General features: G+C 35.1%; 1 protein-coding gene and 1 pseudogene across 1 annotated transcript in view; one reads left to right on the top strand and one right to left on the bottom strand.

The window, feature by feature from the left end:
• The window catches only part of Naaladl2 (N-acetylated alpha-linked acidic dipeptidase like 2), an 855,862-nt gene that overhangs the window by 675,300 nt on the left and 165,417 nt on the right, over nt 1-15,145 (bottom strand). The gene's annotated exons all lie outside the window — the stretch shown is intronic.
• On the top strand, nt 156-1,475 carry LOC150068938 (acidic leucine-rich nuclear phosphoprotein 32 family member E pseudogene; annotated as a pseudogene).

The raw sequence follows: 15,145 nt of genomic DNA, 5'->3' as shown, positions 1-15,145 counted from the left end.
CTACTTTGGATTGAAGGGGAAGCAACTGCCGGAGTGTGTGGTGTGTGTGTGTGTGTGTGTGTGTGTGTGTGTGTATGCGCGTGCGTGCGCGCACGGGTGTATGGACCAGGAGGTGGGGGCAGTCGAGTTAAGAGTCCTAACTCCTTGGGCTCCATTTGCTATTCTTTTCTTTCTGCTCTACACCTATTTGGTGGTTGCGGGCGATTGTATTTGCATTTCTTTTCATTCATTTCCAAATCTTAAAAAAAAAAATTAGGGCTGGGGGTAGTGGAAAAGGGGTAAAGGAGGAGAGTAGAACCCGAAGAGCAGGAGGACATGGAGATGAAGAAGAGGATTAGCCTGGAGTTAAGGAACTGTGCCCCGGAGGAGGTAACAGAGTTAGTCCTTGATAATTGCCTATGTGTCAATGGGGAAATTGAAGGCCTGAATGACAAGAACTAGAGTTTCTGAGTATGGCTAATGTGAAATTAAGTTTGCTGGCCCGGCTCCCCAGCTTGAATAAACTTCTAAAGTTGGAACTTGGTGACAATATAATTTCTGGAGGTTTGGAAGTCCTGGCAGAAAAATGTCCGAATCTTACCTACCTCAGTCTGAGTGGAAACAAAATCAAAGGTCTCAGTACTGTGGAAGCTCTGCAAAATGTTAAAAACTTGAAAAGTCTTGACTTGTTTAACTGTGAGATCACAAAGCTGGAAGATCACCGAGAAAGCACTTTTGAGCTGCTGCAGCAAATCACATACTCAGATGGATTTGATCAGGAGGATAACGAAGCACCAGACTCGGAAGAGGAAGATGACGAGGATGAAGGTGAGGATGAAGACGAAACTGATCTACTTGAAGGATATGAAGAAGAGGAAGAAGAAGAGGATGAAGATGAAGCAGACTTAGATTTGGAGAGGGAGAGGAGGAAGTGGGTCTTTCATACATAATGAAAGAAGAAATTCAGGATGAAGAGGGAAGATGATGATGGCTATGTTGAAGAAGGGGAAGAAGAGGAGGAAGAAGAAGGTCTTCGCGGAGAGAAGAGAAAACGAGATGCCGAGGATGATGGAGAAGAAGAAGATGACCAGATCATTCTAAAATTCCATTTCCTGGCTCCCCTGGGTGTGCAACCTCTTCTCTGTTTTTCATGTATGATAGCTCTCCCTACCAGAAGATAATCTGTAACTTTTTTATAGGAGAAGTGTGGTTTTACTATTTTTGCCTTATCATTCCAATTAAGATTTACTGGTTTGCTAATGATCATGTTGTATGTAGAGAAAAATTTTCATTAACTCCCTCAATCCCTCCATTGTGCAATTCTCTAGCAATCTATTTGGCATCTTTTCTAATTCAGGCTTACAGTCTTAGATGTTTTTAGCCCATAATTAAAACACGATCAATTTTACACAGGTGTAGTTTCCTGCATTTCATTTGTAAGGTTTTAAAGTTATTTATAAATTAATCTAAATTACGGTCAGCTCCCTGTTATGAAAGGAAAATAGCCTCTTTGATAAGTAGATTTTTCTTTTTTTTTTTAAGAGGTGATTTGGATTTTTAGTTTGAAGGCAATGATTTTTATTTTATTTTTTTCTGGCTATGAGCATTTGGGGGCCATATTGTCACTTGAATACTTTGGAAAGTAGAATCAGGATTAATAAAAAGTTCAGTAGCGGTCAGTATAGGTCATGGATTTGGGGGAAATTCTATTCAGTAATATAGTCCATGAGTTTTATGAGAATATTTTGTTTTAAAAGGAAAAATTGCTTATGTTATGCCTAGAAACAGGTAGGTAAGCCTTTCTTCATGCTATAGATCATGACATGCCAGTGGTGGTTTATTTTGTTTTAGAAATGCATTCTCCTGTCATTTCTTTATGATCAGCTTCCCATCTAGCTTCATTCCCTCTTCTATCCCAAAAGACTGGAAATTTGTGGCTATCAAGAACACCTTTAGTCTAATACCTCAGCTACCTTTTCAGGCTTGTCTGGGTTTTAAACAAAGTGGGAGAATTAGAGACTTTTCTGAGATAAAATATTATGAATATCATTTTATACAAGAAGCTCGGCTTACTGATAAATCTTTCTTGGTTGATAACATGTAATACTATACCAAAATAAGGAGAGAAAAGTAGAGGAGGCTTTAGAAAATGGAATCAGCATTTCTCAAAAGTCAGAGTGATTGCCTGTTGATGAGACAGTCAATTTTTAAAACTGGTTTTCCAAATGATTTGGAAAATGACATGGTAAAGTATTTACAACTTTTCTGAGTAGAACCTTTCATTTTCTATCTATAGTTTTAAAGCATAATTAGGTGCCCCATTGGAGTATAGCAGACAGTTAAAAGAATATTTGCAACTAAATTGATAAGAAAATTGAGATTTGTTTCCAAATTGCCCATTAAAAATAGACAAATACTTGTAATTTGTGTCCTTCCTTATGTGGCTACTAACTAAAATGAGAATAGACAAGTCCATTTCCCTTTTGTCATAGAAGCTCCATGTTCAAGACAACCTTGGCAACTTAAAATGTATTTCTCTGTTTCGCATATTTGTAAATTTTTAAAAATTGATGTTCTGCTTCTGAAACACAAATCACTGAGTATAGTATCACTATCATTTTCAGTTTAAGACATATAATTTAGTGTTTTAAAATAAGACATTTGTGAAAAACTAAAGGCTGCTCAAATAACTGAAATAAAGCTCTTGAGATAAATTTGGTGGGAGAGATTGACATCTACAAAGGATGAACATTTTTTCTCTTAGTTTTATCAATTGGAATGCCTGTGTTAGTTCCTAAAAATTGCTCATTCTGCCCATTATAAAATGCTTATTTTAAAGTAAAATCTATATATTGACCTTCTTATCAATCATCTTATTGTGCAATCAAAATTAAAGCTCTTTGATTTGAAGACTACACTTCAAGCCTCCAGATAACTTTTAAGACTTCTTTATCTCTATGGGTGGTATTTTCATGCAAATAAGTAAGGGTGGGTTTATATTTTATAGAAGTTTTGGGTCCTGTTTTAATGCTCTTTATATGGCAGTATGTATATAATGTGTTAAGTTCTTCAAGAATCTCTCCTTAAAATTTTGAATACTTTTGTGCAACTGTGTTTTGAATAAAGCCATGACAGTGTTAAAAAAAAAAAAATAGTAAAAAAAAGACTGATTAAGAAGACTTTTGGTTTAATAATTTTATCTATGAAGGAAAAAGTCAGGGTTACACTGTGACATCCACAGGTACACGTTTTCTTATTAGTTATTATGAAAGCATTCTATGTATTTCTGAAAGCCATGAAACAGTGTCTTAAAGAGTACAGAAATTCACCAGGGCTCAGTGGTTCGTGCTTGTAATCCTAGTTACTCAGGAGGCTGAGTTCTCAGGATCACAATTCAAAGCCAGCCCAGGGTTTAAAGACCATGAGACTCATCTCCAATTAACCACTAGAAAACCAGAAATGGCACTGTGGTTCAGGTGTTGGGTGGTAGCCTTGAGCTGAAAAGCTCAAGAACAGTGCCCAGGGCCCAGATTTCAAGCCCTGCAACTGACAAAGAAAAAAAAAATAGAGTACAGAAATTCTTCTACAAACTAAAAGTCAAATGTTAGAGATAGTAAGCTAAATTAAAAGCATATCAATGGCAACCTGCCTCGACTAAAATGAATAATTGTGTGTGTGTGTGTGTGTGTGTGTGTGTGTCTATCTCTTCTGATTTCTGTGCTTGTCCTCTTAGAGAGTCTGAAAAAAAAACATTGCTTATTTATAGGAAGAAGTATTTTCTTTACCCTATACTGTAACTCAAATGTTCAAAATCATTCTTTTCTTTATACGAGGTGGTACCATCTTCCAATTTCCTCCCAGCTTCCAGACCAATACTGATGTAGCCATCCAAACGCACTTGAGGAGAAATTTTTTTAAAATATACTTCAGATCGATTGTTTTTTTCAAGTACATATATCTTTCAGGACATTTTATCTTGTGAATGTTCAAGTAACAAAGAGTAAATGTAATGGATAGGACTATATCAATAGTACATTTGTCCTACAAAAAGTACCATGAAGAAAATTAAAAGATACCCATAGAATAGGAGAAAGTATTTTCAAATTTTATATCTAATAATTGATTTATATTCAGACTATATTAAAAAGTGTGCTAACTGAATCGTAAAAAGACAATCCAATTATAAGGAAGGAAAGAATCTGAATAGACATTCCTCCATATAAAATGCTTAACCAGGTAATAAGCCAATGAAGAGATATTAAACATAATAAGTCATTGAAGAAAGAAACGTTCAAATCAAACTTCACATATATTATGGAAACAATAATCAAAAGAATACAGATAATAAGTCTTGGAAATGATATAAAAGAAATTCAAGCTCTTATATATTGTGGGAAGAAATTTAAAAGGTTAAAGCTGCTTTCAAAGGAGTCTAAAATTGTTTCAAACTTTCCTCATCAAGTGTCAGTACCATCCATAAGTTCCACTTTTATATATAAATTCAGGAGAAGTGAAAACATGTTATTACTACAAAGTAGACATGATTCATAAATATCTTTCTTTTATTAACACACAAATGATTCAGAGTAACAATAGCCAAGAAATCAAAGGAACTAAAAATGCATAAATGGAGAAAAGAATAGATAAAATATAGGGATAAATCTAATGTTAAGAGATAAAATAAAAGCTTTTTAAGTACTAGGGATGATTAAGTATGGATTGTTTTCACACGATGAATGAATCTTGAAAATATTATCCTAAGTGAAAAAGGAAAGAAAGAAAATGGGGATGAGTTGGCCACTGGTGGCCCAGACCTGTAATCCTAGCTAATCTGGCTGAGAAGTAAAGAACTCGGTTAGAAGTCAGCTCAGGCAGTGAAGTCTGTGAGACTCTTATCACCAATTTACCATTTTAAACTCAGAAATAGAGTTGTGATTTAGGTAAAAGACCACAAGCCTTGAATAAAAAAAAGTAAGACAGAAGAAGACATCCTGAGTTTAAAACCCAGTACTGATAAACGTGCTTGCATGCATGCATATGAATGCACACACACACACACACACACACACACACACACACACACACATAAAAAGTCAAGAATATACTGATACATTGCTTATAGGAAAACAGATGGAACTGGAGATCATCATGGTTAATTGAGCCAATTTGAAAAAGTATAACATGTTTTCACTAATGTGGAAACTAGGAAGAAAGAGAGTAAAAAAAGGAAAATAGTACTAGGGATGTGGAAAGGAATGTAGGGCATGTGTGCAGACACAGTAATAGAGGAGATGAATATGACCAAACTGTATTAAAATGTGTTAATTTGTGCAAATAATACATGTTAATGAAAATGAGATCACATATAGTAATCTCCCAATATTCAGAGGGATTTGATGCTGAAGGCCATGTAATAACAAAATTCCAGAAGGCTCTAACAAACAATACCAAATTTCAAACTACTACAAAGCCATAGTTATATAAACAGCTTGGTATTGGCTCAAGAATGGGTGTGCACACCAGTGGAAGAGAATAAATTAATCCCAAATGAACCCACTATCTTAGAGCAAGTATCTCAGAATTGCATAAGGTACTACAGTAGCAGATAACGAGAAGACCAACTAGCTGGGCTTAAAAGAGAACTTCCATTTGCCCACTACATTCATAGGAAACAAACTGTTGCAGGAAAACATTGACATAGACAATTGGCATACAAAATATATGGTAAGCATATCCACATTTTATTAAATAACATTTAATGGCTAAGCATTTCATTATATAGGTTTTTCAATTAGCATATCTGCATATTTTATTGGAGCTTCTCTTTTTTTAACCAATAAAATGGTATTAGATAAAAAAAGAACCCACAGAAATGAACGTACAAAATTACAGCTTGGAAGAATTGGTTGGAGAATTGGCCATACACATGAAAATAAGAAACTACATCTTTGTACATCATACTAAACTAGAATCAATTCTAAATGGACCCAGGGTCTCAATGTAAGGCCATTAAATAAGTATAGGAAGGGGCAGGGGAAACACTAGGCCTTCTAGCCACAGGTCAAAACTTCAGAGTAAAGATCCAGAATCACAACAAATCAAGGAAAACTAGATAAATAGGATTGCATCAAACTGAAAGTGTCTGCACGGCAAAAGACATAGCTAACAAGAAGCCCCACAGAATGGCAGTAGATTTATTTTTACTAGCTATGCATCAATGAATAGCCTTAAATCTAACATATACTTAGAGCACAAAAAAATTAAACCTCCCCAAAATGAGCCCTCAAATAAACAAAAACTTAATAAATGTGATAAAGTCTTTAAGAGAGACTTTTCAGAAGTAAAACTGGCCAATAGACACATGAAGAAACATCTCTGGCCATTAAGGAAATGCAAACTAGAGCAACACTGAGATTACACCACACCCGTTAAAATGGCCATTATCAGGAAAACTAAAAATAACTAATGTTGGCAGGGATGTGGCCAAAAGGAATGCTACCATACAGTTAGTGGAAATGTAAACATGTTCAACCATTCTGAAAGGCAGTGTGGAGATTCTTCAAAAGACTAAATATAGAGCTCCCCTGTGACCCAGCAATCTCACTCCTGGGCAATTATCCAACAGACAAGAAACAAGGCCACACTAAAGCTACCAATACAGTCATGTTCATTGCAGCATTGTTGAGCATAGCCAATATATGGAATTAGCTCAGATGCCCCTCAATAGACAAATGGATGAAGAAATGTAGAATACATACACAATGTAATTCTGTAGTTTCATCAGAAAGAATGATATTGTACCATTCATAAGGAAATAGACTTGAAAAAATATATTAAGCACAGTAAAACACACTCAAAAAAATATAGGTTGCAATGTTTCCCTTCTTTGTTGTAAGTAGAACGTGTCTATAAATCTACAAGTAAACCCAATGAGTGGAAAAAGACAAAAAAATACTTGGACATGATAAATTATATTCACACAGTGAAACCAAAGGATGATTTCTGTACCTTTTGGCTTCTTTGTATGTTTATGTATTTTGGGGAGATTAGGGGGAAACAGAGAAATGGGGAGACGAAGCATAAACAAATGTAGCAGAATACCCGGTAGATACAATGCTGAAAATGAACTGCACAATTCTGTGGGGGTAGCAGGAGGGAAAAAGTGTGAGAGGTCAAGGGCAGGGGTGACACAGTTCAGAAAGTATTCTCATTTCTTGGCTTATTTAACTGTAAACCTCTGTACATCACCTTTGCAATAGCAATTTTAAATAAATAAAATGGATTTCTTACAATAAAGAAACCACATAAACAATATTTTCCCATAACTTTTGTACATTCTTCTTAAATCATTTCTAGAGTAGTGAAGATAGAATAAATAAGCGATTTTAAGTAATTGTTATATTATATTGTTAGTGAATTATGAGAATTATAATTATGTTAATAAATTCCACACATTTTCAATATAGTACAATATTTCAGTCACCAACTGACTACAATGTTATCCTGTGAGGTATAGTTCCTGGTGATTTTGTAACTGTTTAGTTTGTGTGGATGCAGTACAGGATATTAGCACAATGGCAATTCTCTCTAACGGAAAATTTCTCAGAATTTTTCCTTCATTAATTTATTTACCTAGAATTCCAGAATAGGTAAGTGAACCAACAGAAAGAAAATAATTACATATGTTGCACAGGTGAATTAGGAATAGATGTACAAATCAGTTCAGACATTAATGCGAAGGTTGAGAATATATGGTCATAGAGATTCTTGTACAACTCTGAGTACACTTGAAAAACATAAACTGGTATACTTTACACAACTGGGTTCAATGGCATATTATTTTTATCTCAATAAAGAATTTAAGGAAATAAAAGATGGGCCAAAGACTTAAAGAGAGTCTTCTCTGAAGAAATAATAAGAATGGCCTATGGACACATGAAGAAATGCTCGACATCTCTGACCATAAAAAAAAAATACAAATCAAAACAACTCTAAGATTCCACCTCACTCCAGTTAGAATGGCCACAATCAAGAAATCTAATAACAGCAGATGCTGGTGGGGATGTGGCCAAGAAGGATCACTACTACACTGTTGGTGGGAGTGCAAACTCGTTCAACCTATATGGAAAGCAATATGGCGGTTCCTCAAAAGACTAAACATAGAACTCTCTTAGGACCCAGCAATTCCACTACTAGGCATTTACCCAATCGTCCAGGAACAAGGACATACTAAATCCAAGAGCACAATGATGTTCATTGCAACACTATTTACCATAGCAAAGATATGGAACCAACCCAGATGCCCCTTAGTTGAGTGGATTGACAAGATGTGGTGTTTATATACAATGGAATTCTATGCTGCTGTCAGAAAGACCGACATTGCCCCATTTGTAAGGAAATGGAAAGACAGAAAAAAATCATATTAAGTGAAGTAAGTCAGATTCAAAGAAACATAGACTCAATGGTTTCCCTCATTTGTCATAATCAGTAGAAACCTTGGGCTCTCCTAGCAGAGATTTACAATAGAACAAAACCTAGATACATAAGGCCATATAGAATGATGCTAAATGAAAGGACCTCCAGGATATAGAAACATGGTCCTTAAGGTACCATGGTGTCTCTCATCTCTTTTGCTTCCCTTGGTTATCTCATATTGTTACAGTATTTTACCTTGTTATCTGATATATTGTATATATGTGTATTTGGTTATTTGAAATTGGATAGGGAAGGGGGAAAACAAGATGAGGGGCGGTGGTGGGGGGAGGGAAGTGGTGACCAAGATATGAGAAAGGGTATCAATGTTTGTGAAGTAATGCATCTTCTGTCTGGTGAATATAATGTAACACTTCTATTAAATACAATAAAATGTATATGAAAAAAGGTTTTTAAGTAAAAAAATTCATTTTATGACTATATCTGCTCTGAGTTTTCCCAATTTCCTGATGTAAAACAAAACCAAAATGATTATACTTTGCTATCTACAATAAATAAATATGTATATATATACTATATATAGTTTAGTGAAGTTAACTATTTAAGAGTAAAATCATATGCACGTTTGAGATAATTTTGCTTTCAAGACCTATTATGATTTAAGGTTAGTAACTCCTTTCGACTTATCAATATACTGGTTTCTGTTAATAAAACAGTGTATATTCATATCGATTTTTAAACTTTTTTTAACTTTTTTTTAAAACTTTTGTTTTTCTTGTTCCTATTGATTTTAAAAAGACAATACATGTACACTCTATTAGAACCAAAGTGAATTTTCAATCATTTATTTTCTTTTAGTATGAAATATGCACATGCAGTTGAAATTCCTTTTACAAAAATGTTACTATACAAATGGCAATATATTACCTTTAAGGTACATAATGCTATGGAATGGTAAGTATGCAGAAAAGCTGAAATCCATTACAGTATCTAAATATTATAATACACTTATACTTCCTTGATGAATAGAGTTAGCCTACTTAAATCTTTTTCTGGCTCCAAATGGTTTTCAAGCATAGTTTCTGTTTTATGACCCTAAATACTAGCTAATATACCTGTAAACAAGGCTGGGTGGTGATATGTTTTGTTTAATTCTACTGTATACATTGTTTCCTTTTTATTCCCTTCCCCCCTTATTCTTCCAGTTCTGGGGACTGAACTCAGGGACTGACCACTGTCCTCAAGCTTTCCTCAAGGCTAGAGCTCTACCACTGAGCCACAGCACCACCTTCAGCTTTTCTATGCATGTGGTACTGAAGAACTGAATCCAGGTGATTGAATCGTGCATACTAGGCAAGCACTCTGGCAGTAGGCCAAACTCCTGGCACTACACTGTTTGCATTCTTTCCACTTCCTTCACTTTCAGAAAACAAAGAACAAGACAAAATCATACCAAAAGTGATTTTAGTATGGAAACAACCAAATTTTTTGTGTTCTCTTTAATTATGTATTACTTAAAGTTCAAATGTTTACATAAGCCTAAAATAAATGCATTATTTTTTCTTGCAATGCTTCAGAGAAACCTGCCACTTGAAAAACATGTCACAGATCATATAAAATAAATCCATCTGACTTCATAAACATTCACTAATTGAAAACATTTTTGTTAATATGAGCCTAGTGTAATAAACCCTTAATTTACCTTCCCTTCAATACATATAAAAGAAAAAGTCCTCAGGCAGCACATTTAAAGTTATTAGAAACTATTGGATATCAGGAGAGTGCAATTATCACAGGACTCTAATAGACACTGTAAAATCATACAACTGCATATATACATATATTATATTTATATGATATATATGATATAGACATCATATATAACACAAGCCTATATTTGAATAATATTTTGGAATATAATAGTACTTTTAAAGTATTTGCATTTGAGAAATCAAATATTACATCAATGTATAACTGTCCCTTTGTGGGAGTCTAGATATTAGACTATATTCTAACTTAACAATTGGAACTTCTAAACAAGCTTACTTTGGTTACCAAAGTACCCAGCTGAAAGCTCATACCTGTGATCTTTGATGCTGAGGAGGTTGAGATCTGGGAATTATAGCTCAAAGCCAGTCCAGGAAGGAAAATTCATAAAACTCTTACCTCCCACTAACCAGTAAAAAGCTGGAAGTATAGATATGCCATTCTTGATTAAAAGCTGAAGGACGGTGCCCAGGATTTGAGTTCAAGACCTAGGACCAGCATACACACACACACACACACACACACACACACACACACACACACCATATACACACACCAAAAATAAATACATATATATATATATATATCACAAAGAATGAACGTTTTATTGGAGTATAAAAGAGTTCTCTCAATAGGGCAAAATAAAAATATACAGCTTAGCTGGGCCCAGTGGCTCATGTCTGTATTCCCAGCTACTCAGGAGGATGAGATCTGAGAATCACGGTTCAAAGCCAGCTGGAGCACTAAAGTCCACCACACTCTAATCTCCAGTTAACCACTAGAAAACCTGAAGTGGCACTGTGGCTCAAGGGGTAGGGTGGTAGCCTTGAGCTGAAGAGTTCAGGGACAGCTTCCAGGCCCAGAGTTCAAGCCCCACAACTGATTATACATATATACATATATATGTATATATGTAGTATATATATGTGTGTGTATACACACACATACATACAGAAAACGTTGATGGCTCATGAACATAATCAGGTCATGAAAGGATGAATATTCAAAGCCAACAAAGACAAATCTGTGAAATTCTTATTGCCAATTAATCAACAAAATCTGGACGTGGAGGGGGTGCTCAAAATGGTAGAGCAATATTCCAGAGTAAAAATGCCAAGTAGAATCCTAACTTCAGTACTAACAGAAATAGATGAATTATTTTTACAGATGCATATAATAACAGTATACTTTATAATACACTTTATACATTGTAAAATAATATATATTACTCTATGGACACAACTCAGATTCAGTTTCACGAACATTTTGAAAGCTTTGTTTGTATTCTGGGTAAGTTATTTGGCCCTTCTGAATTCTGATTTCCTTGTTTGTGAAACAGTGTTCAAAATGGAGCATTGGGAGCTGTGTTACCCATTGGGTTGTGCATACCTACTATTCTACTATTCTAGTCCTTCCTCATCGCTTTCGTCTTCTTCCATTCTGTCCTCATGTTATTGTGAAAACTACGCAACATATAAAGGCAACTGAAACTTCTTTGAACAAGTAACTTGCAGTTGAACAGAATGAATACCAGGAAGCTGAAACATTTTTTGTCAGAGTAGGAAAGGTCTAAGGGAGGTGAGACAGACAAATAGAGCAAAGAAGTGTGGACAAATATAGTCTTAATAAACAATGGCATTTGTGAAAATAGAAGCAGGCAGGTGCACAGCATGCGTAGAGCTGAGAGAGACAGGGAGACATCGATCAAGACACATTGTACTCATCAACTGACATTTTGAATTGAAATATTTCTGTGCAACTACTTAAAAACGATAAAAAATGTAAACCGAAAAGAGTAGTTGGAAATATGATCCATTAAAGTTCGGGAATTCTAGTGTTCTGAGCACTGCTGCTTTGTAGTTATTTTTTCCCTTATGAATTCCCATTTTCAGTAATAATGATAATAGTAATAATTACCTTTTTTTCTTTTTTGCAAAATAACTGCTTTGATTTCCCTGCCTTTTTAGCTAAAGTAGATCAAGTATAATTTAGTCAAAATATTTGTTATTTGATCACTTTGGAGATATTTGATAACACTAGGGAAATAATCATTATTTGAGAAGATACAAGGGTATTAAGTTAAAAATAAGTATTTGCCTCAGGAAAATTTTCTAAGTAATATCGGAGAAGAATGGGTAGGAATGGGAATGAAGGAGAATAATGATTGGTGGCATGAGAATTGATTGACAGTGGTTATGACTGATAGATTATGCATTCAATTTCTCTTTTCAGAAACAGTTTGACTAAATAGAAAATATTGTTTTAAAACATTTGGTCATGCAAGCACTGGAGTTTAATATGCTTGCTTGTCATTATGTTATATTGTTATACATCTGGGAGATGTGAGTCAAAAGCAAATAGAAAGTAGGATTGATTCTCTTTTTTTTTTCCTTTTTTATTGTTTTGTCAGTCTTGGGGCTTGAACTCAGGGTGTGGTCACTGTGCCTGAGCTCTTTTGCCCAAGGCTACATTTCTACCACAGCTCCACTTCTGGTTTTCTGTGGGATAATTGGATACAATAGTCTCACAGACATTGCTGCTTGTGCTGGCTTTGAACTGTGACTCTCATATGTTAGACCCCTGAGTAGGTAGGTTTGCAGATTTGAGCCACCAGCACCAGGCTTGTGTATTTATACTTTTTCTTTTTATTTAATTTTATTGTCAATGTGATGAGCAGAGGGGGAACAATTGCATGTGTAAATGAGTACATTTCTTGTTGAACATTATTACTCTCCTTCATTTTTCTTCCACTTTCCCTCTCCCTCCACTTCCTCTACCCCTCCACCAGCTATAAGGTTCATTTTCAACATACTGTCTTATGAGTATTGTTGTTGCATTGGTTTATCCTTTGTCCTTTGTCTTATCATTTTGTTGATTCCCTTCCTTTCTCACATTAGCATATAAACAAGACAAAGGGCACCATAATTCATAAACAGTAACATAGGGAATAAACTAAGGGAGAGGGGATAAAAAATGAAAAGAAATAACTTTACACATTGTGTATTAAAAACAACAAAGTAAAATCTCTTGTTTCCATATCATGAAGCTCATTTTGATTAGCATCATCTTATATGGTCATATGTACTATTGTCATATGAAGCTTTTGAGCTATTGTGAGTCTCTTTTAGGACTATCCTAGCCATATACTAATTATTACAAATAAGGGAGACCATGAAACCTATGTTTCTTTGGGTTTGGCTTGCTTCACTTAATATGATTTTTCCAACAAAGCTAGGTGCGGTGCTAGCCTGTCTCCCAGCATTCAAGGAGATCAGTCTAGCCTGGATACCAAATTTAAAGTAGGAAAGCCTCGGATGCAGCAATCCTGTCCAAAAACAAAAATGAGAAAGCTGACCCCATCGATTTTATCTTGTCCTTCAATGTGTTTTACAGAACTTCAAAAATAATATTTGATGAATTCATTTGCTAATGTGTAAGTAATCAAGCACTTGAGATAAGCCGCTTGTCTGGGCACAACTGGCAGAGCAGTGACAGGAAGAGCAAATAAACACACATTTATTGAAATTACTTCTCCTGCAGAGAGAGAAACCTAACCAAAAGATCACTGTATGTGATATGTGTGTAATCACACATGGAAGAAAATATCACAAACAGAAGTAGAAGATGGGGTTAGAAACTGAGGAGGGGGGTGGCTGAGATTTTCTTTGGGTAGTAATTATTTCTCTGCAATCATTGCCTCATGGAGAAAAATATCAGTTCATAGACTAACGAATATTCAGTACCATGACAACTATTAGTTTCTATTCACTTCCCTTCTTGAATAACAATGAACACAGACCTTGAAATGTATTGTCAGGTCAAGCTAGTCACAAAAGATGTGTTTGACATAAACTGTACGACTGACTCCAAATACATCGTTCACAATGTTTCAGAAGGAATAAAAATATAATTCATGCCTGTCACAAGGTTAAAAAAACAACATGAGTGCATTTTCCCTTGGATTTGGAAGGCAATTGTGTGAGGACAAAGAGCCTAGCAGGGCCTCCAGTGTGGTGCTCCAGGTAGCCTTGGAAACCTCTGCTCCAAGCTCCTGAATTGCTCTGTCTGTGGGAGGACCTACCTCAGGGCTCAGGATGATGATGTATGAATACAGCTGCTCTGTATTCCCACATCTGGTCTCAAAGCTGAATGATTAATGCTCTTTCAGTCACTAATTCAAAATAAATGAAATGTTCTCAAAGCCAATGTAAACACAATAAGATCAGCTTTGGTGGAGCTTAACCCTTTTAAATGTAAAACATATGAATTTGATTCCAGTGTTAGGAAAATACAAGTAGTGAATTGAAAATTAACCGACTAAATACTGTGTGTATGTGTGTGTGTGTGTTTGTGTGTGTGTGTGTGTGTGTGTTCACGAAGAGCTGAAGATGGAAAGGCAATTGAAGTATTGAATGTATAAACTTCATCCCCAAATATCTTTATTTGTATTTACAAAAAGAAAAAAAACCGCACAAGCTAGTTGTTAATGACTCATGCCATTATAATCCTAATTACTCAGGTAGGAGAAATCTGAGGACTGTGGTGCAAAGCCTGTGCAAACAAATCCAACCAACTCTTAACAAGCAAATAAAATGGAGTCATGGCTCAACTGGTAGAACACCAGCCATTAATAAAAAGCTAAGTGAAATCACTAGGCCCTAAGTCTAAGCCCTATGATTGGTACAAAAAAGTAAAATAAAACACACAAGCAAACAAAAATCATTTCATTGCATTTCCATAAGGTTGTGATGAAACATAGGTGTGAATAAGAATAACATTTTTGGAAATCAATTTAAGAATAATATCCTTTGAGACTAGTTCTATAAACTAACCTAAAAGACTAAGGAAATGGAATTAAACTACCTACAAAAAATATACAAAAACTCTGTCATCACAATTGTTTTAGTGAGGTAGAGTGATAGCTTCCTTTTTCTCTTCTAAACATTGATTGAATTTCTCAACTGTC

Source organism: Megascapheus bottae, chromosome 1 (assembly GCF_031878675.1).
Source record: "Megascapheus bottae isolate mThoBot1 chromosome 1, mThoBot2.hap1, whole genome shotgun sequence".
NCBI lineage: Eukaryota > Metazoa > Chordata > Mammalia > Rodentia > Geomyidae > Megascapheus > Megascapheus bottae.
This window is presented reverse-complemented; position numbering and strand designations above follow the sequence as displayed.